Below are 27,636 nucleotides of genomic sequence, written 5' to 3' on the forward strand. Positions count from 1 at the left end.
GAAAGTGGAGATAGAAGTGGATGGTGAGAAGCTACAGGATTCAAGGTATGTTTTAAGGGTGGAGCCTGAAAGATTTGCTAATATGTTAGATATGGAATGGGATGGATAAAGAGAAGCTGATGATGACAAGCTTTGGCTTGAACTGTGTATATTAAAGTGGGGAACAGGGTAGGAAAGGTGTGAATCTGGTTTTAAGTGGGAAATCAAGAGCTCTCTTTCAACATATTAGGTTCGAGATGTCTATTAACCATCCCAGGGAGATGTTAAGTAAGCAGTTAGTTATGTAAGTTCAGAATTCAGTTGGGGCTAGAAATAAAAATTTATAGTTAGCATCATATATTTAAAGTGATGGAATTGGATGATATCATCTAGGAAGTAAATTCAGGTAAAGAAGAGAAATCTTAGAAAAAAAGTACTGCCCCTAGTAACTCCAATAATTTATTAACAAAGGTATTATTCAACCCCAAATAATTCAACCTATTCTTTGTTGGGCTAATAGGGATTTCAAAATATATAAGACAAAGACTTTGCCCTCAAGGAAAAGAGGTTGGTGTACTGCAAAGAACATTGCCAATGAGCACTAAACCTGCCCTACCTCTTACCAGATGTGTGATGTTGTACAAACTACTTAATCTTTTTAGCTTTCAGTATTTCTGTCTTACAGGTGAGGCGCTAAGTATCTATGTCAGCAGTTTTATGAGAATTAAGTTACCTATTAAGTGTATGATAGTCTATAAATTCTAAATTATTTCTCTTCAAAGAATGCTCATTTGGGGGCACTGTTCCCCCATACATCTTCCACGTAGTCCAGACTCTAAGCTGCATCAGGGCAGGGAGCACTTTTATCTTGTTTTTGTGCCTAGCATCATAAGTTCTCGATAACTATCTGTGGAGTAAATTAAGTGTGAAACCAGTAAGTGCATTTGGATAGGATTTAGGTGCCCGGATACTTACATGAATCAAAGTAAATTCAGTTCCCTCACCTCACAGAATTTCCATACAGCCTGGGCATTTCAAGACAGTGAAACTCAGAGAGAAAAGACAAGCAAGATAAAATACATAATCCAAAATGAATGAATTCCAACACTGTATTTGCATGTAATTCAGACATGCTGGACTACTTTTATGCCATTTAGAGCAAAGCAATGCATCTTAATAAAACAAATATCTAATTTTAAAAATATTGTAGAAATTTACCAATCTTTAATATTTTGATTAACATCACAACTACTACTACTACTAATATTTATTACTAATAATTAACAATTATGTATTATATTTTCTTAAAAATTCAGTGATGAGGAGTATTTAGCAACATCACACAATGGGATTTTTGAGAGATGATTACACATCTGTAGTACCCTAGTCTCAGGATTTCAGTAGCTCATTTTTCACCCTCTTCTTTGCATTCTTCTGAAGTCTGAAACTCTTCTTCAAGGACAAATGACTCCTGCTATCCCTGTATCTACATGCATTTTGTTTGTTTTTTGTTTGTTTAAATGCAAATTAATTTAGATTCTCTGTGTGTCCTGCCCTCAGATCATGCCCCCCCCCCCACTCTCCCTCTTTTTAAAAAAAATTTTATTGGCGTATAGTTGATTTACAGAATTTTATTAGTTTCAGGTGTACAGCAAAATGAACCAGTTATACATATGCATATATCCACTCTTTTTTAGATTATTTTCCCATATAGGTCATTACAGAGTATTGACTAGAGTTCCCTGTGCTATACAGTCGGTTCTTATTAGTTGTCTATTTTATATATAGTAGTGTATATGCCTACTCTCCCTCTTGATGGGGACCTTCTTTCTTAGGAGTCACAGCAGGGAAGGTGTCCAAGCAAGGGAGGAATCCAGTGGCTTGGAACTGCTTTTGTAATCCTTATAAGATATGTTAGAAAGGTTGACTACAAAAGGAGACACATACTTCTTAAAGAAATGGGGTCTGAATGGAACCTATGACAGTGTCATGATCTCTGAGGGGAAGTTAAAAGGGAGAGGATGTGTGAATGGCCTTTTCTCACTGACAGGGCTTCTGCACTCTCTTCATATTCTCACCTACATTCCTCACTGTATCAGTCTGCTAGGGCTGCTATAACAAGTACTGCAGACTGGGTGGCTTAAAAAAGAGAAATATATTTCTCACAGTTCTGGAGCCTAGAAGTCCAAGATCAAAGTGTTGGGAGGACTGGTTTCTTCTGAGGTCTCTCTCCTTGGCTTGTAGCTGACTGTCTTCTCCCTGTGTCTTCACGTAGTCTTTCCTCCATGTGTGTCTGTGTCGTAATCTCCTCTTCTTATAAGGACACTAGTCATATTGGATTAGAGCCCACCCCAGTGACATCATTTCAATTTAATTACCTCTTTAAATGGGTACCGGGGGTTAGAACTTTAACATATAAATTTGGGGAGGGGACACAGTTCAGCCCACATGACCTATGTAGGAGGTTTTCCGCACTGCTGTTTCTCTCTGATTTTCCATCTTGGGAAGATCTGGGAAGCCCCAAGAGCACAGTAAATTTAAAAAAAACATAAAATTTGAGTTAGTACATAGTATGACTACTAGCTGAGTACTGTAGTGGATGGAGGCTTGAAAGAGCATTAACTGTACTTCTTACCAAACTCTAACCTCTGGAATTTACACTTCTTATTCACAACTTATGAATGGATGAATGAAGAAAAAAAGAGCTTCTAACTATACTGGCATATATTTCCACAACAATTTATTTTTACCCCTAGGTGTCAGGAATGTCTATTTCTTTCAAGAGGCTGACAAAAACTTCTCTGTTGAGTTAGGAAAATCTCAGAATCAAGCAGCCAGATCCTTCTTTTTGCCCTGAGAGGTTCTGAGGAAGAAAATAGGTCAGCATTAACGAAAGCAATATTTTCAACTTGACAAACTGGTCTCTTTGTGTTCTTTGGCTGTACTCAATGACAGAAATGTAAGAACATGTTCAAATGAAGGAGGTAATAATCTGCCTGTGTCAAGTTTGGGGCTTGGTTTGGTTCTGCGTCATATTGAAAAAGTGACATTGGCATAGCAAGACATCTTCAGAGGTTGATTGACTGGAATAGGAAAGGACTGGAAACCAGGAGACATTTAGAAAGGTGGAAGAAATCAAAAATGTTTCACTTGTTAAAAAAAGGGAGGATGGCAAAAAATACAACTATCTCTTTTTACATATTAAGAGAGTCATATGGAGGGAGGTGGGGACTAAGTTCATGTGTCTCCAGAAGGCAAATCTAGGACCAGTACATGGAAATATCAGGGAGTAGACGTGGGTTAAGGAATCTTCTAAAGGTAGGAGGAGGGTTAAAGTTAATGTTCATTTTGCTCTTCATATTTTGCTCTTCTGTATTTTCCAGTTTTGTTCTCTACAGAATTATATTTCATGTTATAATCAGAGAAGAAAACAAATACATGTTCTAATGTAAAGAGAAGAGAGAACTAACATTTATTGAGATATTATTTGCCCAGTATTTGACATATGTTACTGGATAAAACAGTAATAGTCTAAAGTTAGTTGGGTATACATATGAAAGATTATTTTTTTCCAGTCACTGCTCTCAGATGTGCTATTTTTATCATCTATTAACTTTTTTGATGAGTGCTATAATTTTCTAATCACTTTAAATTTTTAAAAATTCAATCAGTACAACATTAAATTTCAAACTGATTAACCAACCCCTCCTCACCAATCAGTTCAAATTTGACTCGTGTTTCTAGGGGACTACAGCCATGTGGTGTATGTGTATGTGTATGTGTAGGGGGTGTGATCCATGCTTCCACACTTTCATTCCTCATACTTCTCCCTCCTCTCCATCTTGTTCTGTCTCCACAGGAGGAAGGGATTAGGAGAAGTGGGGGAAATATTTATATTTAACTGGGTCTGCAGTTATATCTTCTATCAGATGTTACTACTCCTCCTCAGGACACAGATTGGTGTATGTGGCAGGTGTCCAAACAAAGGCTTTTTTGTAGGGCTCATGTGTATGTTCTTGCACAGTTTTACAATTGGTATATTCCACTCCTACTCTACATTTTTTCCTCCATAAAATACAACTACAGCAATACCATTGGAAATACACCTCATCCTCTTGCAGCCAGGGTCCCCATGCCAGTGTGGAGTTGCTCTCCTGGCTGGCACTGGCAAGGTGACTCCAAGTAACCTTCTCTGGAGTCTTCTGATCCTCAGGAAAGTCATCTGTTCTTATTACATCAAGTGGTGAGCATGAACCTGTTTGAAATCTCTATTCTCCACACTACTATCTTCCTCTAACCCTCTTCTTCCTTGCTGAAAGGGGCACTGGGTGAATCAAAACTCCATTGCATAAGCAGTTGTCTAAGCAGGGAATGAGATGCCAGTCTCTCCTCCTTGAAGGTAATCCTATTCTTTGGCATTGATTCTCTTGAGGCCTCTCTCATTGGCTTTGGGATGAAAAAGAAAAAGCAGCAGCACTCCTCCTACTAGGTCAACTACTCATATCTCTTATGATGCTCACTTTCTCTTCTGTCATTTTCCTTCTTAAATTTGAGGAAAGGGAGAACTGGTTGATCATAGGTATGTTTGCCTACTTCTTACTGAGCACGAAGAAAGGCCCAGTTGTTGGCATTTGTTTTGGTTGTTCTCACCATGTAATATTGGATTTTTAATTTTTTTTTTTTAATGCTCTGTTTGGAGACCTACTCTCCTCTCCCACTCTAGGGCAATAGGAAAAATCCTGTTTATCATCTGTGATATATACCTGATACCATTTAGCCCTTATGAAAAACTATAAAGAAATACTATTGCCATTTTATTGAAAAGGACATTGAGACTCCAAGAGGCTAAGAAAGTACCTACTGTTGCTCCCTGTAAGGGGAAGAGCCAGGGGGGAACCCAGGCCTGGCTGACTTAAAGTTTTTCTTTGTCCACTCCACCAGTAGTGGCCATCTATGTACAGAATTATGAACATGCTTTTATCTAGAAGGCCCAGTTTTTACCATGACCAGTCATCTTCTCTTAGACTTGGGTTCCTCCTGTTCAAAAGAGGGATAAGTGTAGTGTCTATCCTCAGAGGACTATTTGGAGGATTGGAGGTTATTATAAATCTAAAATGTTTAGCTCTAAGAGGAAATACACACAATGTTCTGGGTTCTCATCCTGCAGAGAGTTGACTCAGACAGTACTACTGGATGCATCACAAAAGATGTTCTAATAGTTGAGGACCCTACCCCTATAACCCTCTTCCTATGAAAAGGGAAGTGGTGTAGGGATTATCTGACTGACTTCCTGCTTATAAGGGGAAGAGCTTCTAGGTGCCCCCTCTGGTATCAACCTGTTTCCATAGAGTTCAGCAATGGTGAGATGGTTTCCTGCAAAACTTCTGACAAGAGTAAGGAAATGAGATTTCACAACCATCCCAGATTTGTTTCTCCTTGAGAGTTGTAACAATTGCTGTAATTTTGTCAAATTAGTAATGATCCACATGGTAGTGACAGCAATAATATACACAGTGGGTTATACATAGAGCTACACACAAATAATGAGCTCCTTGTGCCTGGAAAAGGTTGAACTGAAAGCTAGGTGGTCATCTTCTAACCATCTGAAGAGAGAATTCCAGCATTGGGTCAAAGATTAAAGAGAGGACCTATAAGTTTCCATTGAACTCTGGATTTCTCTCAGACTATGACTGACTTGAATTGGTTGCATGGATCCAAGCTTTCCTTCTTGGCTTAAACCACTCCATGCTGTTCCCATTTTGAGCCAGCAAATGTACCCCATCTCCAAGGCTGTCCAGTTCATCTGCATCACTGAATGGTAATTCTGACAAAGAAGAAAAACAGAGCTCATTCCTTGAGCCAAACATACCACATTTATTTTTCCCTTTCCCAAATATGCAGACAGTTTATTTAGAGAGCCTAGTGGTTCAGCTCTTGTTATATATTATTCCTAATAGACGTGTTTGCTCACATCTCTGAGACTGCACTGTGGGGGAGCTGTGAGATGATTTCTTCCATTTTTCCAGATCATATTTAATACAGATGCAAGCCACATTTTTCGTAGTGTGACATAATCTCATCAGAATGATCAGTTCCTTCCGTTGCAGAACCAATAGGCATACAACCTTGCCTAAGAGAAGTACTTATTGGATACTTTTGGATTCCCCTATCACTATTTGTTACCAAAAGCAACACTACTCTAGGGCTAGACCCACACAGCCTTATTTCTTTGGGTTGACAAACACTTTTCAGGTTGGTTTAGCATGAACTGCTGGTGAACAACTGCATCTGTGAAAGTTAATATCCTGTACCTTAGCCCAGATGAATAAATTCATCTCTTTATTGGCACCATGAAGACTTTCCATTTTTTGAACATTTAAAGTTCTTTTTTATGCATTAGGAGAAATTTTCAGCCAAGGCCATCTGATTTCTGAAACAGAGTTTTTGAATGTTCCCAGTTAAGTAGAAAAGGCAAAGATGAACAATTAAATACTAAAAAGAAAGAAAAAAAAAAGAAAGAAAGAAAGCCGACCAACTACACTAAAAAACATTTAAATCCATTTCTCTATGGGCTAAATTTCCTCAAACACAGAAAAAGCCAAGATGTTGGAAGCTTGTTTTTCATTTCTTTTTTAAATGTTACTTTTTTTCAATTTATTTTTATATTGGTAGATGATGTGAGACTCATTACATTTTATAGGCCTGAACGAAATCTCAAAATTTCTTACTAATATTATACAATGACATAATACCATTTGTAGAGGTGTCACATAAAGCAATTGACTTTTACTGGCTTCTGATGGCAGGACTTGCCATTTTATATTGTGTTTTATGTAAGCGGTTTCCATATTTATCGACCTCACAGGATTTCTCAAGTTGCTTAATTATGGTAGGAAGAAGATATCTCTGTGGCCTGACACAAGAGCTTATTAAAACTCCTTTTAAAAAGGGAATAGAAGAAGTGGAGAGGTGAATGAAATTAACATTTAATAAATGCCTGCTATGGGCTGGATGCTATAAGGTACAGGTAAAAGAAGAGGTACCTACCATGAAGTAGGCACTGCTTTGACAATAGTCTGGAAGGTGTATTTAGTTTCCTAATTTCACAGACAAGCAAACTGAGGCTCAGTTGTTACGCCCAATGTCACAGCAGCTATTAAGTGGAGGTGCTAGGATATCCACTCAAATTTGACTTCAGGTCCATGCTATAAAGTCACAAAAGAGAGCATTGCTCACATAATAGTGCCTCAGATTTTATTGCTTTGGAAGTGGGTAGGTTCTCCCTTTGAGAATTCCTACTCAGAGGATGAAGGTTCAGGAGGACCTATCCAGTGAATTAAAAATTGGAATTTATTTTTATCACCAAGATCTCTACTCATTTGTTTCCAAAGTTTAATTAAAGGAACTCTACATCACCAAAGGAAATGAGACTACATTTTGCAGAATGTTATTAAAAAATTATGCAAGATAGGAGAGCTCCCTATATCCTGATATTCTACCCTCATGTTACTGAGTTCCTTCCCTGGAGAGCCCATCTTTTTCTTTTCACCTAGTCCTGCAGCCTCCACATCTGGATGAGGCAGCTTCTTAAGTAAGAGAGAGAGGTGTAGCAGAGATTGGTGGGAAAAGGAATCCAAGTCACACTGACTAATAGAATATTAGTGCTCTACCAGACCTAAGAGATTCCCTAATCAAGCTTTTGATTTTTATACTGGAAAATTTTGAGGCCCTGAAAGGGGAAATAAAAAGCTTTTACTTATAATCTTCCACTGATCCATCCCCATCAGTTGGAAGTAATGCTTGGCCAAAGGGTTAAAGTATACATAGTTACAAACTGATGGTCACGTTGCCAGCTGCAATGTCTTTGGAGGGGCCATGGTCGCTAGCACTCTGAGCTTACCACTCTCACATCAGTTACCACAAGGATGTCATGGTTTTATCTTGCTAGCATTGACCTCATTGTTTTCTGTGCATTTCCCTCACCTCTGCTCTCACTGGTCCTCAGGACCAGCTTTCCTCCTCCCAGTCCAAAATGAAGCAAAAATAAAGATTTGAAGAATTTGTTTATTTCTGTGGTTGAGGTAGAGTCTCAAATTTTTGGATGCATGCATGAAGAGTCCCTGAGATTCGATAATTCCCAAATGTGGGGGAAGAAAAGTGAAAAGGCAGAGTAGTGATTTAGGTGGGAGAAGGATAGGTGGGAAGAACTGGATAAGGATTCCTTTAATTGAGAGGCAGAGAGAGCAACCTTAGGACACGAGGGAACAAATAGTAGGAAAACAGAACAAGCTTTCCTTGAGCATGGATATTTCACCTGATGGTCAATTTCCCTTCAACATTACTGGGCATTGCTAGTCCAAGTCAATGTGAATCGACTGAGCAGAGAGAGGGATGCTGGACAACTTGATGAGGATAGCATCATGGAGGAAGAAGCTGGCTCCCTGACCAATGTGCAAACAAGCAGATCGAGTGGTGCAGTAGTGACACCAACACCATCACATAGGATATGGTACCTGCACTCCTTCCTCTCTATTGTGAGCAACTGGTGGAAGAGCTGTGTCGTTCCCTGTGTAGCCCCAGCCAGCTGTTATAGTTTCTCATGTACAGCAGGCAGTTGGAAAAAGTTTGTTGAATAAGTGAGCCAGTGTATGAAGTAATTTGTCCAAATTAACAGTGACTTTAATGATCTGACTAGGATAGAACCCAGGGCTCCAGACTTAAGTCCAGTGGTTCTGCTAAACATCCTCTATTCAGTGTCACAGAGGATAGATAAATAAAATACAATACAGAACTGCTCTGATTGAAGGAGGGGTTACATAGAGTACAGTTTAAAATGCACTTTCCTATTTTAAGCATTGATACTGTTCAGGTAGCAAGGCTAACCCCTCTCAGTCAGTAACTCTGGCTTCCAAGAAGTGTAACTTCTTGAGCACAGGATATCTCTATTCAATTTACGTTGACTAAGCCTAGGTTGCCTTGCAATATTGAAGATAGAGGGTACTTGTAGCCTTGAGACCTACGATTTGAGTTTTTCCTCTCTCTTGGTTAGGATTGTTTCCTTACAAGCATTTGGCTGCAGAGCTGTGGTCAGATCTAAGTAACTCCAATATCAGCTGGGAGAAATCAGTATTCCCTGAGGATTACAGCCATGCCAGCTGGGCCACTAGTTCAATTCCTAAAGATGGAAGGGACACTTAAGACCATCTAGTTCAGTGGTTCTCAGCTGGGAGTTATTTTGCCCTCAGGAGCCATTTGGTAATATCTGTAGACATTTTTGATTGACAGTTAGTGGGTGGTCCTGGCATCTAGTGGGTAGAGGCCAGGGATGTAAACTATCCCATCATGCACAGGACAGCCCACACAACAAAGAATTATCTGGTTCAAAATGTCAATAGTGTTGCTATCACAAAAACCTGACCTAGTCCGTATATCTTTCCAGAGTAGAATTCATCTACAGTGACTCACATATGGGATTTTCTAGCCTCTGTTTAAATATGTCAAGGTGTAGTGCTCACTGTTTCACTGGCAGCTTGTTCCACTCCTGGACAAATCTTCGTTTAATTGCTTGTTCTTGGTGCCCTCAGAAGCTGAATGCCTGTTACCACACTGTTTCATAATTATCTGATTCCTATGTGTCTGTTGCACCCATTGGATGGTGAGCTCTTTGAGAGGCTGAGCCTAGTTCATATTTATCTTTGCGTTCCCAGATTCTATACAATGCCTGATACCCAAAAAAATTGCTAGGTAAAAGATTCGGTGAGTAAACAAATGAATTAAAGAATTAGAGGTCTTACATTCCAAGCTATACTTTTTTCAGGACTGAAATTCTCATGCTTAGGTTCTAGGTAGTGAAGCTCTAGGCAATGAAACTTGTCTCTTGGACAGGAGGTAGGAGAGAAGGACCACATGCTGCATCAGGCTCTATCTTGCCATTTGCTTCTAGGCAATCCTTGTGAGTCTGGAAAACTATACATACTCTTACTTTGCATTTTTCTTTCACTGGAAGTAAATTTCCTATAAAAAGTGCCAACACTGGGGGCCAATGGAAAATATTTTATAATCAACAAGTTTAATTTGCTGAGTGCTGTGCGTTAAAATCACTGAAGTAAGTTGGGTTGGCCAATTCCCAAATTCCATTGCCAAACTGAGAAACACTTTCTCAATTTTGCTATAAGTGGCCGTGAGCCATTGGACCACTGAGCTTGGACCAATATTAGAAGGAAGGAAAGAACATGGAAACCAATTCTCCCTTGGGGTTGAGAAGACCAGAGTAATTGACCACACTTTTTCAATTTCACTTTAAAGTCAGTAAATAATAATGGTAACTCACATTTGTAAAGAGCCTACATAGGATTTTTACATCTGTCCACCTTCTCAGACTATAAAAAATGTCCACCTAGGAGGTAGGGGTTCCAGGAAATATGGGAAACCACAGGACCATATGATGGATTTTTTTTTAGAGAGCCAATTATTTTTTTAAAGAAAATGTGGAACAATTTGTTATATTAAAACACTAATATATTGTGAAATAGAATGAACCATTGGCATAGTCTTTTTAGAGATAACTATCTTCAAAGAAACTCTGAATTCACAGTGGGGGTGTTTAGAAATATATTTCTAGACCATTCTCTCAATTATGTTTGAAAGAAAACAGTGGAAAAGTTGGCACAATTTGGCAACATTATCTCCTTTAATGTCATGACTCATCATTTTACTTTTTCTGGAATTTTATTCTACCTTCTCTTGTTCAGTCTTCAAACACATTCTTACACATTCTCCAAGGCTCAACTCAAATATTTGCTATATTCTTTTTGAAGATTTCTTTGACTCCTGGCAGTGGCTCTCTTCTCCATGCTCTACCTGCCTACATTCAGTCGTGTCTCAAACTATAATGTAATTAGCTGTTTATACCTCCATCTTTCCTGATAGGCAGGAATATTCTGGTGGGAGGAAACCATATCTTAACCTCCATACCCCTTATGGTGACATTTCTGTAGAAACAACCTGCAACAAATTAACCTCATAGTCAGGTCATGATAAGAAGCTTCTTTACAAATATTTCCAAGAGACTCTGATCATATATTGCTTGTATAAAATTATAAACATTTTATACAATTTTAAAGGTTAGTTTCCATTTACAGTTATTACAAAATATTAGCTATATTTCCTGTGTAGTACAATATATCCTTCAGCCTCTCTTACACCCAGTAGTTTGTATCTCCCACTCCCTCATCCCTATATTGCCCCCCTCCCACTGGTAACCACTAGTTTGTTCTCTATATCTGTGAGCCTGCTTCTTTTTTGTTATATTGACTAATTTGCTGTATTTTTTTAGATTCCACACCTAAGTGATATCATACAGTATTTTTCTTTCTCTGTCTGACTTATTTCACTTAGTATAATGCCCTCCAAGTCTCATTCCTTTTTATGGCTGACTAGTATTCCATTATATATATATATATATATATGTGTGTGTGTGTATATATATATATATATATATATATATATATATATATATATATCTCACGTCTTCTTTATCCATTCATCTGTTGATGGACATTTAGATTGCTTTCATATCTTGGCAATTGTAAATAATGCTGCTATGAACACTGCAGTGCATGTATCTTTTTGAATTAGGGCTTTTGTTTTTTTAGGATATATATTCAGGAGTGAAATTGCTGGATAATATGGTAGTTCTGTTTTTAGATTTTGAGAAACTGCCCTTCTGTTTCCCATAGTGGCTGCACCAATTTACATTCCCACAAACAGTGTACAAGGGTTCCCTTTTCTTCACATCCTTGCCAACACTTGTTATTTGTGTTCTTGTTGATAATAGCCATTCTGACCCGTATAAGGTGATACCTCATTGTGTTTTTGATTTGCATTTCCCTGATGATTGGTGATGTTGATCATCTTTTCATGTGCCTGTTCGCTATCTTCATTTCCTCTTTGGAAAAATGTCTATTCAGTTTTCTTCTGTCTATTTTTTAATCAGGTTGTTTGTGTTTGTGATGCTGAGTTATATGAGCCGTTTGCATATGTTGGATAGTCACCCTTCATCAGTCAACTCATTTAAAAATATTTTCTTCCATTCTGTAGGTTGTCTTTTCATTTTGTCTATGGTTTCCTTTGCTGTGCAAAAGCTTTTAAGTTTAATTAGGTCCCTTTTATTTATTTTTGCTTTTATTTCCCTTACTTTAGAAGACACATCCAAAAAAAATTTTTGCGATTTATGACAAAGAGCGTTCTGTCTACGTTTTCCTCTGGGAGTTTTATAGTATATGATCTTTCATTTAGATCTTTACTCCATTTTGAAGTTTATTTTTGTATATGGTGTTAGAGAATGTTCTAATTTCATTGTTTTACATGTAGCTGTCCAGTTTTCCCAGAACAACTTATTGAAGAGACTATCTTTGCTCCACTGTATAATCTTGCCTCCTTTGTCATAGATTAATTGACCGTAATTGCATGGGTTTACTTCTGGGCTCTCTATCCTGTATCTTTTACCTGTTTTGCTTTTCTTAATTAATCAACTTTTATTTAATTGTATTAATTATTATTAATTAATTTTGTATCCTGCAACTTTACCAAATTCATTGATTAGCTCTAGTAGTTTTCTGGTAACATCTTTAGGATTCTCTATGTATAGTATCATGTTATCTGCAAACGGTGACAGTTTTACTTCTTCTTTTCCAATTTGGATTCCTTTTATTTCTTTTTCTTCTCTACTTGCTATGGCTAAAAATTCCAAAACTATATTGAATAAAAGTGATGAGAGTGGGCAACCTTGTGTTGTTCCTGATCTTGGTGGAAATGGTTTCAGTTTTTCACCAATGAGAATGATACTTGCTGTGGGTTTGTCATATAAGGCCTTTATTATATTGAGGTAAGTTCCCTCTATGCCTACTTTCTAGAGAGTATTTTTTTTATCATAAATGGGTGTTGAAGTTTGTCAAAAGCTTTTTCTGCATCTATTGAGATGATCATTTGGTTTTTCTCCTTCAATTTGTTAATATGGTGTATCACATTGATTGATTTGCATATATTGAAGATTCCTTGCATTCTTGCAATAAATTTCACTTGATCATGGGGTATGATCCTTTTAATGTGCTGGTGGATTCTGTTTGCTAGTATTTCGTTGAGGATTTTTGCATCTATGTTCATCAGTGATATTGCCCTGTAGTTGTTTTTTTTGTGTGTGACATCTTTGTCTGGTTTTGGTATCAGGGTGATGGTAGCTTTGTAGAATGAATTTGGGAGTGTTCCTCCCTCTGCTATATTTTGGAAGCGTTTGAGAAATATAGGTCTTATCTCTTCTCTAAATATTTGATAGAATTCACCTGTGAATCCATTTGGTCCTGGGCTTTTGTTTGTTTGTTGGAAGATTTTTACTCACAGTTTCAATTTCAATGCTTGTGATTGGTCTGTTTATATTTTCTATTTCTTCCTGGTTCACTCTCAGAAGGTTTTGCTTTCTAAGAATTTGTACATTTCTTACAGGTTGTCCATTTTGTTGGCATATAGTTGCTTGTAGTAATCCGTTATGATTCTTTGTATTTCTTCAGGCTCAGTTTTTACTTCTCCTTTTTCATTCTAATTCTGTTGATTTGAGTCTTCTCCCTTTTTTTTCTTGATGAGTCTGGTTAGTGGTTTATCAATTTTCTTTATCTTCTCAAAGAACCAGCTTTTAGTTTTATTGATCTTTGCTATTGTTTCCTTCATTTCTTCTTCATTTATTTCTGATCAGATCTTTATGATTTCTTTCCTTCTGCTAACCTTGGGTTTCTTTGGTTCTTCTTTCTCTAATTGCTTTAGGTGTAAGGTTGTTTATTTGAGATGTTTCTTGTTTCTTGAGGTAGGATTGTATTGCTATAAACTTCCCTCTTATAACTGCTTTTGCTGCATCCCATAGGTTTTGAGTCATTGTGTTTTCATTCATTTGTTGCTAGGTATTTTTTGATTTCCTCTTTGATTTCTTCAGTGATTTCTTTGTTATTTAGTAACATATTGTTTAGCTTCCATGTGTTTGTATTTTTTACAGATTTTTTCCTGTAATTGATATAGAGTCTATGGCATCATGGTCGGAAAAGATACTTGATAAAATTTGAATTTTCTTAAATTTACCAAGACTTGATTTGTGACCCAAGATATGGTTTATACTGGAGAATGTTGTATGAGCACTTGAGAAGAAAGTGTATTCTGTTGTTTTTGAATGGGATGTCCTATAAATATCAATTAAGTCCATCTTGTTTAATGTGCCATTTAAAGCTTGTGTTTCCTTATTTATTTTCCTTTGGATGACCTGTCCATTATTGGAAGTGGGGTGTTAAAGTCTCCTACCTTTATTGTGTTATTGTCGATTTCCCCTTTTATGGCTGTTAGCATTTGCCTTATGTATTGAGATGCTCCTATGTTGGGTGCATATATATTTACAAGTGTTATATGTTCTTCTTGGATTGATCCCTTGATCATTATGTAGTGTCCTTCTTTGTCTCTTGTAATAGTGTTTATTTTAAAGTATTTTTTTTTCTGATATGAGAATTGCTACTCCAGCTTTCTTTTGATTTCCATTTGCATGGAATATCTTTTTCCATCCCCTCACTTTCAGTCTGTATGTGTCCCTAGGTCTGAAGTGGTCTCTTGTAGACAGCATATATATGGGTCTTATTTTTTTATCCATCAGCCAGTCTATGTCTTTTGATTGGAGCATTCAATCCATTTACGTTTAAAGTAATTATCGATTTGTATGTTCCTATTACCATTTTCTTAATTGTTTCAATTTTGTTTTTGTAGGTCTTTCCTTCTCTTGTGTTTTCTGCCTAGAGAAGTTCCTTTAGCATTTGTTGTAAAGGTGGTTTGGTGGTCCTGAATATTCTTAGCTTTTGCTTGTCTGTAAAGGTTTACAAATCTCTGTCGAATCTGAATGAGATCTTTGCTCGGTAGAGTAATCTTGGTTGTAGGCTTTGCCCTTTCATCACTTTAAATATGTCCTGCCACTCCCTTCTGGCTTGCAGAGTTTCTGCTGAAAGATCAGCTGTTAACCTTATGGGGATTCCCTTGTATGTTATTTGTTGTTTTTCCCTTGCTGGTTTTAATATTTTTTCTTTGTTTTTAATTGTTGATAGTTTGATTAAGATGTGTCTTGGCATGTTTCTCCTTGGATTTATCCTGTATGGGACTCTCTGTGCTTCCTGGACTTGATTGACTATTTCCTTTCCCATATTAGGGAAGTTTTGGACTGTAATCTCTTCAAATATTTTCTCAGTCCCTCTCTTTTTCTCTTTTTCTTCTGGGACCCATATAATTCGAATGTTGGTGCATTTAATGTTGTCCCAGAGGTCTCTGAGACTGTCCTCAATTCTTTTCATTCCTTAGTTATTTCTGCTATTTTATCTTCCAGGTCATTTATCTATTCTTCTGCCTCAGTTTTTCTGCCATAGATTCCTTCTAGAGAATTTTTAATTTCATTTATTGTGTTGTTTATAACTGTTTGTTTGCTCTTTAGTCCTTCTAGGTCCTTGTTAATGTTCCTTGTATTTTCTCCATTCTATTTCCAAGATTTTGTATCATCTTTCCTATCCTTACTCTGAATTCTTTTTCATGTAGACTGCCTATTTCCTGTTCATTTGTTTGGTCTTGGGGGTTTTTACCCTGCTCCTTCATCTGCTGCTTATTTCTCTGTTTTCCCATTTTGCTTAACTCTTGTGTTTGGGGTCTTCATTTTGCAGGGTGCAGGTTTGTAGTTCCTATTGTTTTTGGTGTCTGCCCCCAATGGGTAAGGTTGGTTCAGTGGCCTGTGTAGGCTTCCTGTTGGAAGGGATTTGTGCCTGTGTTCTGGTGGGTGGGGCTGGATCTTTTCTTTCTGGTGGGCAGGGCTGTGTCCAGTGGTATGTTTTGGGGTGTCTGTGATCTTAGTATGATTTTAGGCAGCCTCTCGGCTAATGGGGGGAGTTGTGTTCCTGTCTTGCTAGTTGTTTGGCATGTGATGTCCAGCACTGGAACTTGCTCTCCATTGGGTGGAGCTGGGTCTTATTGTTGAGCCGGTTATCTCTGGGAGGGCTCTTGCCAATTGATATTACACTAGGCTGGGAGGTCTCTGGTGGTCCAGTGTCCTGAACTTGGCTCTCCCACCTTAGAGGCTCAGTCCTGACACCAGGCCAGAGCACCAAGACCCTGTCAGCCACATGGCTTGGGAAGCCATCCTGTCACAGAGTTGTCTGAGGGCTGGGCATCCTGTTGGGGGCTCCTCTCCTCGGGTCCCGGAGATACCTGAGGGGTGCCCTTCTATCAGGGCTTTCCTGGTCAGGTGCAGTAACCTGAGGGCTGGGGGTTGGGTCTGAGTTTTGTGGGGCGCTGGGCACTCGGTGCTCACCTTCTCTGCTCCAGAGTGCAGCATCGGGGGGGTTTGGCCAATGTCTGAAGTCCAGGTTATGGCTTCCACCCAGGTTTACATCTGGCCCCCAGGTTTACAACTTCAAGATTCTCCAAACAGCTATGTGATTGAGCCATCTAATCTCTGTCAGCCTGCCCCAAGTGAAGAAGAGATGAGCCTTCTTTACCACACCTTTTTTACTTTTCCTCTGTGCTCAGTGTAGTTCCACTTGCTCATAGGGGGCCGCATTCAGAGGCCTCATCCCCTGCACTTCAGACCAGAGTTTCTCATGGGAAATCAAAAAGTGAGTTTCAAGGCAACTTTCTATATAGCATTACTGAGGTAATACATAACTTTTGGTATTTTCCATCATCATCGCATGAGTTGGCTGTCACACAGTCCATGAACAATTTAGAGTAAACTGCCCCCTGGGAATTCCCTGGTGGTTCAGTAGTTAAGACTCCATGCTCCACTGCAGGGGGCACAGCTTCATCCCTGGTGGGGAAACTAAGATCCCACAAGTCTAAATTCATGTAAAGTTGTTATATTCTCACCTGTGCCTCCAAATCTTTACTGCAAATATAGGTTGTAAGTATCTACTTCCAATATCTCCTCTTTAACATATAAAGAGATCAGTTACTTGTGGCCCAGAAGTCCGTGGAGCTGCCCCTTTGACCTCCATGAAGGCTATAGATTTGCAGCCACAAATGCACAGTTCACTCCCCGACTCTGGTTTGAAAAGTCATTCAAAGCCTTTGGGCCAGAGCCTGTTCCCACACTAGGCAGGGCTCCTGAGGCAAGGGAGGTGGTGCGAGGCATTGGGGGTTGCTAGATACGTTTCAAAAGCCAAACTCTTTATGGACAAACCTGGAAAATGGGGCCCCTGTCACCCACTGCATGCAGGAGTTTCTCATCCCGGGACTCCTCAGCCACCCTGTCCATGTTAGCATTTTATAACTATCATCTCTTTTAACCCGTGCCACACCTTGTGAGGTACCATTGATTCTATGTTGCAGATTAGGAAACTAAGGTCTGTACATGTAAATCACTTGTTCAAGGTCATACAAGGTGTAATCCTTATATTTGGATGGAAGTTTTAATATAATTGAGGCAATATAATATGTACACACACACACACACACACACACACTCTCATAGTTTATTTTCAAAGAGATATTTATTATGTGTCAAAGCTGTAGCAAAGTAAAAAGAACAGAAATTCTGAGTCCTGATCATGACTCTGTAACCTAATAGCTGTGTGACTTAAAAGTGGGATAAAATCTATTTTTCTCTTTACATTCATTCTCCTCCAGCACAGAGCATATTCCCAACACTGTGCCCTGTCTGAGTCCTGTGAGACTGACCTCCATGGACTGCTCTCTTAGGCTCTCTTACTGTCTGCCTTCCGGTTGGGTTTGGCCAAAGGGAAGCATCAAAGGGGAGATAAAGAACACAAGGCATTTCTTCACGTCCTGCTACCTCACTTATTCACTGCTGGGCTGAGGCTTGAGAGCTCCCTCCTCTTAGAAACAGTGTTGGGAGGTGGCTCTCCAGTAGGTATAGCTCTTAGCAGGTTCTAGTAGCATCTTTCTCTCCTTGTCCCAGGCAGAGAGGTGGTAATGCTTCTCACATTATGAGGATCTCCTAGAGCTTTACTATTTCTCCTATTTCCCTTAAGCCTGCTCACACTCTGTAGTTGAGAGAGCACTGTCATTCAACTCGCTTCAAACAGCCCATTGAGTGTACCATTTCTGTTAGGACAAAGACTGACATGTGTCAGCCAGCCCCCTTTGTCTGAACCTCAATTTTCTCATCTGTAAAATGGGGACACGAATTTTGTGAGGGTAAAATCATATGTGTTAAAAGTAAACATAAACTTTGTAAAAGTACTAAAAAAATTTTGTCATCATAAACTTATTGTTCTTTTCAATTAAAGTTTGCACTTTCAGTTTCCAAATATATACTAAAAATCTATTATCGGTAAGGCCCTATGCTAAATGCTGAGGGAAATACTCTAAGCAGAGATTTAATTAGAGATGGGAAGAGTTGATTTAGGCTAAGAGAGGGAATAAGGGTTTTGATAGATAAAAAGAGATGATTTGGCTGTTAAAGAGTAGTAGGAGTTTTGCTCAGTGAAATTGGGGAAAGATGTAAAAGATTCTAGGGGAGGGGAAATGAGTTAGGGGTTTTGCAGAGGTTGGAGAAAGCAAGGCATATTCAAGGTGAGTGAGTAAACCAGTTTCATGGGAGATGAGGCTGGGCTGGAGGGTTGGAATAGATTTTCAAGGTCTTTGTAAAGTAATTATATGCTTTAGGAGCCTGGATGAATAAGAGGGAAATAAATTCCAATATATCTTAATATCTTTTTCCTACTATGGCATCTGTCCTATGAAAAGCTCTGCACTGAAAAATAAGTGATCCAGTGGGATTTGGATGTCTTCACAACATGATTCGATTGATTGTCCTAATGGATTTTGCAGCAGATTGAATATTAAAGTAGCCAAGAAAGGATTTGACTGAAAATAGCTAATTTAGGCCAACTGGTACCTTTTTCAACATATATTTATTGAACCTTTGCTATGGGACTTTATTTTGGGGCCCAAGAAGGTAAAACACGTACACACATTGTTCATTTATTTGGGCCCTTCTCCATACCTTTACTCCTGCCTCTCCCCCACACATGCTCCTTAGGGTCCAGCAGAAGACCTGGCATATATTTTGTAGATACACAGGTGTATTATTTTTATTCCTTTTGGTTAAATTAAAAAATGAATGACTCATATAATTTATTTATTTACTATTTTTTTAAACATAATTTTTATTGGAGTATAGTTGATTTACAATGTTGTGTTAGGTATACAGCAAAGTGAATCAATTATACATATATATATATATCCACTCATTTTTAGATTCTTTTCCCATATAGGTCATTACAGAATGTTGAGTAGAGTTCCCTGTGCTATACAGTAGGTCCTTATTAGTTATCCATTTTATATATAGTAGTGTGTTTATGTCAGTCTCCCAATTTATCCCTCCCCCCATTTCCCCCTAGTAACCGTAAGTTTGTTTTCTACATCTGTGACTCTATTTCTGTTTTGTAAATAAGTTCATTTGTACCATATTTTTAAAATTCCACATGTAAGTGATATCATATGATATTTGTATTTCTCTGTCATATTGACTTTCACTCAGTATGACAATCTCTCGGTCCATCCACATTGCTGCAAATGGCATTATTTCATTCTTTTTTATGGCTGAGAAATATTCCATTGTATATATGCACCACATCTTTATCCACAGAGCTATACAACAGAACTTTCTGTGTTGATAAAAGTGTTCTGCATTTGTGCTGTTCAACATGGGAACCACTAGTGCATGTGGCTATTGAGAACTTGCAACATATCTAATGTAAACGAGGAGCTGAATTTTAAATTCTATATAGTATGATTTAATACAGATTTAAACTTAAGTAACCACATTTGGTTAGTGGCTACATGCATGGGACAGTGCAGTTCTAGAGAGAAGTAGTCACAAGTAGGAAATCCACATAGACTCCATTCATCATGTCTTCATAACATTCCACAGTGAATGAAATCCTTTTCCATATAGTCTCTTTGCTGCGGTGTTTGAGCCATGATTTGGGGTAATGTTCTAGGCCTTCCCATGAGTTTCTACCAAGTTGTTCCCCTTTTAAAATGTTGTTTAATCCATGTTTACTCAGCTTCTCTCCTGAAGGTAAAATGCGGTTGGCAGGAAATGATTTTCCAGCTGTAATCATTGTGATTCATTGAATGTGTTTACACCTGCTGGGCTTAAAATAGCACAACCTTAATTTAATAGCACCTGTAATCAATCTAAATAATTATAAAAAGGCTTGGTAAGCCTGTGGTGTTGCTGAGAGAGAGTTGCTACCAGAGAGTTGCTGTGTGAATGACCAACTGACCAACCTGCTAAGAACTTCTACTCAATAGATAAGATGGGTAAGCATAATGTGCTTATTGTTTTTATGATTATTTGAAAAATTGTGTGCATGTATGCAAGACAGAAAATATTGATGTTGAAAAACTTAGAATTCCCATTTGAAATATAGCGTCAAGGAAGCCTTTCCTAATTAAGCGTCCTAACATTATGCAACCTCAAATTACCTGTCTTTGATACAGCTCAGGATCAAAATCTATGTTGCCTTGAAGTAAGCCTGAGATCAGCTAAGGAAAGGAAAATATGTTACTAGTTTTTCTAACCATAGTGAAGTTATCTGTGGTCCTCTAAATACTACATGGTCTTGCACATTGCCACTCCTGTGAGAGTCCTATTTCTTCAGCTGGGAATGCCCCTCATCTCCTTTGTTGACTGATAAACATTAGTTTGGGTTGTCTTTCAAAAACCAGCACAAATAGTACATCCTTTATTGAGATTTCTCTGACTTCCCAATAAATGCAGTGAGATACTTTACTTGGGAATTTGCACATACTTTAATAAAAGCAAATTAATCGCTATGGATATTTGTTTTTTATGTGTGTGTACCATGAGAATGTGAGCCCAATAAGGACAGGAGCTGTATTTAATTAATCTTTGTATTCCCAAGAATTACTACAAAGATCAATGATGTTTAATTCAAAGTTGTTAAATATAAAAACATGCTTCACCCTTTAGAGCTAGAATGTCGTTTCAAGTTAGTTTTTGTTTGTGCTGTGTGATTGGAATAACCCAGAACAGAGAGAATCCCCAAATGTTTGAGATTATATACTAGAATATATTATATGAATTTAAGGACGTTTTCCTTTTTAAGTGTGTTTTGTTTAAAATAATGTTAAAATTTATCCCTTCACTCATTAACAATGCTCTGAACCTCTACTAATCTGACTAACTTGAAATAGTCTTTATCACTTACCACTACTACCATCACCTGCCAGGGATCCGTATATTCAATTATTCTCTTTGAGTATTCCAGAGGGATGGGATTTTCTATATAAAATATACTACTGAAATGTAAATTCCATGAGAACACGTATTCCCTTTTTTTCCAGTTTTGATTGCTGACACAATCCATATCCTGAACAGTTACTTTGTACTTAATAAGAATTCAACATATACTTTATATTAACAGCAATCAACAAATGTAATCAAACTTGCCCATGTCTTTACAATCCCTCATTTCACCATCCAGTACAGATACCATCCTGCTTAATCGTCCATGATCACTCTGCTATTCACAAGTTTCTGCCTATGCCACCGCCTGTCCCCCTCCTGACCTCCTCTAGACAATAGCACTCCATACCCCCAGGCCACTGTCCATCCCACTGCCGACCTTCTCTATAAACGAACATCTAGGATTTCATCACCATCAGGTCCACTCTTTTCACTTTACATGGCCAGCTCTTTCAGTGGGAGTTTCTGTAACACAGCTGATGCATCCTAGTGATTCCATTCCTCTCTCTAAATGACTCTTCTTTCCAGAACACACAGGTGACTCTGGGGTAATTGTGGTGGGTTTATCTTTGGGCGAGAGAATGCTCAAACGGAATCTGCTAGTGTAATTGAAAATACAGTTCTCTCCAACAATCAGGCACATTTGGTCTGGCCCATTCTACGAGAATTCACTTTACTGTGATTTTTTCCCTCTTAGGAACTTTATTTTCTTCTTCTTTAGTTCAAGTGCCTTCAGGAACATCCAGTTTATTGTATAGCTATGGATCTAAGTTTATGCCCTTCTCCATGAAGCTCCTAGGTCACCTGAAAATCAAAATATGTGTTTGGACATCTGTTTATGTCTTTCCCAAAGCTGGTCTTCCCAGAGAAGTCAGATTATCCCAAGTGTGGCTCATGGAACAGAAGCTTGAAAGGAGTAAAATTGAAAGTCTTTGTAGTAAGGAGGTTGGTAAGGTGGTCACTATTGTTAAAGAGGTCATTATCGAGGCTGAAGTCAGAAATGGAATGGGGTGGGACCCCTTAGGCTCCCAGTTATAGTGTGTCATAAACCAAAGAAAAGAAGTTACAAGACTAGGTTACTGGATAGAACTTTCTATAATAGTGATTCACAAACCTGGTGGGGTATGAGAGTCACCTGGGAGTCTTAAAAAAAATTTTGTTTTTAGGATGCACCTCAGGATTCCCAAAACTCTTTCACAGTGATGTATCTCACTTAGTATGTCCTGGGTTCTGGGAGGCTGGTCACAGAGAGCATAGGGTAGTGCCTCCCAACTTTTACATATATGGAACACTTAGAAAATGATAATGCTTAATGTTTGCACAGCACACTGTAGAGAATAAACACAGTAGCTTGTGTCCTGACATAACCATCCCAAGGGGCTCCAGCTGCTCCAGAGCCAATATGGTGCCTAGATTTCTGAGAGGATTAATCTTGGCACATTTAAATTTGTGTGCCACTACACATGCTCAGTTAGGAAGCTTAGAGAAAGTGTGACCTATCTCAACCCTCCGGTTTATTCAGTATCAGATCTGAATGAGGGCAAATTAGCTTCTTAGTTCTGTATTCCTGGAACAATATGTCCTTAAAGAAGGTGAAAGAGAGCTGAAAAATTGTGGAAGGTAAGTGACTCAAATACAATTTTACATAGATAAATTAACAAAACAATAATATGCATGAAGATAAGAATAACTGAAACCTATATATTAACACCTTACTTTCATGTTTTGCTCAAAAATCTTAAAGTCCTAATTCCCTACCTTGGCATTGGGAGTTCTCTTTTGTCAAGACCTCTATTTCTAAGTGTATCTACTTTTGTCTTCGAATAACCTAAATTCTAGCCAAAAAATATCCCATGTGTTTACTGATGGGAGTTTGGTATTTTTAAACAGCTATTTTAGACTCACAATTGCTTCTCTTCCTAAATCACTCATCCTTCATGAGCCAGCTCAAATTTCACTACGCTTATTGAAAATTTTCTGATCTCTCCAGCCACAAATCATATTTCTCTCTTTCATACTTCTGTAAACTCTTATCTGAGCCTCTATTATTCTGCTTGTCACGTACTATGTTATATCTATTTATACATGACCTGATTAGTGGGAATTAGACAGGCTTTGGTTGAAATCTAGCATTTGCCACTTACTAGATGGATGACCTTATAAAAATTATTTAAATTTGCTGAACTTCAGTTTCTTAGTCTAATGGATTAAATGTAAGAGTATCTATCATGTAGTAGACTGTTGGCAAACAATGGCTTCAATTCTCCGTCTCAAACCTTTGCCCTTGCAAGTGGCTTTGTAGGTCATGCATCAATAGGTGGAGTCTGTGTCCCCACTTCTTGAACTTGGGCTGGTCTTGAGACTCACTTTGGCCAGTAGAATGTGATGAATGTGCCTGTTCTGAACTTAGGCCTCAAGAAACCTTGCATGCTCCCACTTGCTCTCCTGGAATCCTGCTTAACTGTCGTTCAAACAAGCCAAGGCTAATTTCCTGAAGCATGTGAGACCACTTGGAGCAAAGATAAGCTGTTGCAGCTGAAGGCATTGTATGTCAATTAGCAACCAGCTGACTTACTGACACATGTATAGGTGAACACAGTTGGGATGAAAAGAACCCCCTGCCCCGCAACTTCCACTGAGCCCAACCCAAATTACCAAAACATAGATCTGTGAAATTTAATATATGGCTGTTTTAAGCTAGTGGTGCCCCAACTTTAGCTTGCATCAGAATCACTTTGGAGGTTTGTTAAGATACAATTACTTGGCCCCACCCATCGAGATTTTGATTCATAGGTCTGAGAGAGGGGTCCCTAAATTGTATTTCTAGCAATTTCCCATCTGATTCTAAGACAAGTGGTCCAGGTCCCATGTTTTGAGAATGACTGTTTTAATCTGTTAGGTTTTGAAGTAATGTAGCAAAAGCTACCTGATGGACAGGGGCACTCAGATAGTAGGCATTCAAGTCTAGTTATTGCTATCTGTTATATTTCTTCAACTAGCCTATAATTTCCTTGAAGAAAATGACTATTATCTAGTAAATATATCCTCTCTTATCTCTTGAATTGCAGTACCTTGCATGTGATAAACATATTTTGATTCAGTATCCTACACAAATAGCAAGCAAGTGTCATACAGAATTCCTTTGCTCTTTATAACTATAATATTCTCTTTCATAATTGGGAAGATTTTCTAAAGATAATTTAATACTCTTTGATTCTAAAATTCCTTCTTATTTCTTACATTCATATGTCTATGAACTTCTGTCAAAAATAAATAATAGAAGGTCACAGTTTTATTATGGGATGGCTGCAGATGTATTGTGCTACTGTAGTTAGAAGGGTTGAGGATTCTGGTAAGAAGGTAGCTTAAGTAATCAGCCAGGGGAAAAAAAAAGCCAAGGAGAGAATGAATAGCTTGGGAGGAAATGGAAAGATTAGTGGACCAGAGATCTCTATAAGATCTAAAGGCAGTTTTGGTGAGAATACAAAGGTAAGAGAACAGGAAAGGAAAGAGTATGGTCAGAATGTAAGCTATTAGAATTTAAGATCTGGAGAATGAACTTTTTAAATAATGCCCAGGAAATATGTATTTTAAAACAGATCCCAAAATGGTTCTGATATGCAACAAGGTTGGTAATGAATATTCTGCTATAATATGCTCTTTACTTTTGTTGAAAGCCATGGTAAGAGACAAACATATTATATCTACTTCTGCAAGGGCTGAAAACTGATGCTGAGAACATTACCCATTATATCATTCAATGTTTCCTACAAAACTCCATGTAAAAAAATTTCTGTCCAATTTAGTGCCAGGAAAAAAGACAAATTTACCTTCTCTGAGGAATTGCTATATTTCTTCCTTTATGGTACTGAAAGTTAGAGAATTCACCATGGTGGCTTCTTCCTCATGGTTGTTAAGCAGCTAAGAGCCAAGCCTGAATCTCAGCCATTTCTAGATTGTTAAGTCCCCCTCCTCTTTCCTCTCAAGGCCCCTTGTGTATACCCCTGCATTACCACTGACACATCATATTTAAGTTACTCATTAAATGTATTTCTTCATCATTTTCTTGTAAACCCCTAAAAGTAGGCACATTGGCTTTTATATCCATTCATCTGTAGTAACTAGCATAGTGCCTGCTGTGAAGTAGACTATAGGGAAATTTTTTGCTAAGTTATTAACTAAATGCTGACAACTGTTAGATACATGAATTACATTAACAATAATGGTAGGTAAGTTTGTTCTTACCTTCTTTCATGGCTTTTAATTATATACATATATATATAATATTAAATTAAATTTAATTATAATATATATAAATTTATTATTATCATATGTGTTTCACTGCTGGGTGTTAGGAGGAAATCCTTTTTTCTCATTTCTTGTACTCCCCCTATGTAGAGGGATACCAGTTAGTCTTACATCTCTGGCTTTTTCTCTGTCCCTTTACTGAGTCTATCTAGGAAGGTAGAATGACTTATCTGATTGGTAAATCTGAGAATCAACCAGATATGTTCAGCCTAAGAGTCCTCATTTTTACAGTTTCATCATTTATATCATTTAGATCTGTGTTTATTTGCTACACTCCCTTTTATTCCTCCATTCACATAGATCTAGTTTGTCCTCTGAAAGCTCAACTCCCTTTGTAAATACATTCTTTGCTCTTTCATTTCATGGTACCTTTTGTTTATCCTTTGTCATTTCCAGAACTAGAACAGTTTCCTGAGCCCCCATTTCCTCCTCATCTATAAAGTACACTTCAGTTACCTTATCTACTGCTTTTGGCCCTTACACAGTTTCTGAGCCAGCTTATTTCCCGAGACTAAGACATCACAAGTATGCTTCTTTAATGAATTTGTGATTTATTTATCCCATTTTCTCTGTATAAGGAGACTTGCATCTAACTTGATAGTGCCCCACATTTCTTTTTATTTTATTTGCCCATTAATGAAATCTGCTTTATTTCAAATGGTAAAACAACAATGTGGTTCTCCAATATTCACATGTATAATTAGCAGGTCTTACAACAAAGAGCCCCAGAGGTAATATAAAAGCAGACAAACCATGTAACTCCAGACTAGTCTTTACCTGGTTCCGAATGAAGGTCAAAATTTATAATCTGAAGACCAAAAATATCTTGGAATGGTATATAGACCTAGTTGGTGAACATGTTAGATGGTATGAAACCATATTAGATGATATAACTCTAATGTCTGAATGTAGTGTATATAAGAGCTATTTAGTAAAAGACTATAAGAAAAACATGTGAAAATAATCTGAATCAAAGATTTTATGATCCCATACTCAACCCAGGGGTGTTTGGAGTCCCCAGAACAGTACTCCCTGTTGTGGCTCAAGTTCTTAAACAATGAGTTAGCAGAAGGGGGCCAAAATATATTGACTCTACCTTTACTTTGATAAGACTAAGTTATAAAATAGTTTATACATGGGACAGTAAACTCTAATATTGATCCAGATTACATATATTTACTCACTTAATTACAGACATCGCCAAACATACACGGGCCTCCTCAAGTGTGTTGGGCCTCCATAAAATAGTGGCAAAGTGGCACGTATGGGTAGGAAAGAGTATGTACTCTTGGGATTTACATGCTCCAAGAGGAAAGAGGAAGGGACTGCACCGAGCAACCTCAGTTTACACTTGCTGAATTTACCTGTCATATTCACATATCTGTCACTCCACTCTCCCTGGACCGGAGTGTATAAAGAGACAACATTCAGAAGTATTAGAGAAATTGGGGCAAATAGACTGAGATTAATCAACAAACAATAAAATAAATTTGAATGAAAGAATGGAAAAAATAATTGGGAGGAGTCCACTGGAAAATGTATATATTTAGGTAGGAAAGACTACTTTGAAATCCCTAGGTATTGCCATTAGAATACTACATTGAGAACCAAAATGAAAACCTTATGAAAGGGCTTGTGGATAAACTGACTTCTAGTAACACCTCTAAGATCCAGGCCATTGCCTGAGGGTAGCTTAACAGTGACAGTGTCATCAGCATGCAATCATACCAAGCTAATACCCACACAAGTATAAATTTAGAATTGCTCAGTGAAGCACCATGCTATTATGACAATAAAGACAACAGAGAGGCTGACATTTATGAGCTCTTCCTCTGTGCCAGGCATGAGCTAAGTGCTATATATATTACCACACTTGGTCCTCTAAACAATTCTGTACATTACATATCAATATTCTCATTTTATAACTAGGGAAAACAAGGCAAAGTAACATACTAAATAAAGCTCATAAAGCTGGAAGTAGCAAAGTCAGGATCTGACCCAAGATTGGCTAACTATAAACCCAGTCTTTTTTTTTTGCATATGCCAAA

The sequence above is a fragment of the Stenella coeruleoalba genome (genome assembly GCF_951394435.1).
Source record: "Stenella coeruleoalba genome assembly, chromosome: 1".
NCBI classification, from domain to species: domain Eukaryota; kingdom Metazoa; phylum Chordata; class Mammalia; order Artiodactyla; family Delphinidae; genus Stenella; species Stenella coeruleoalba.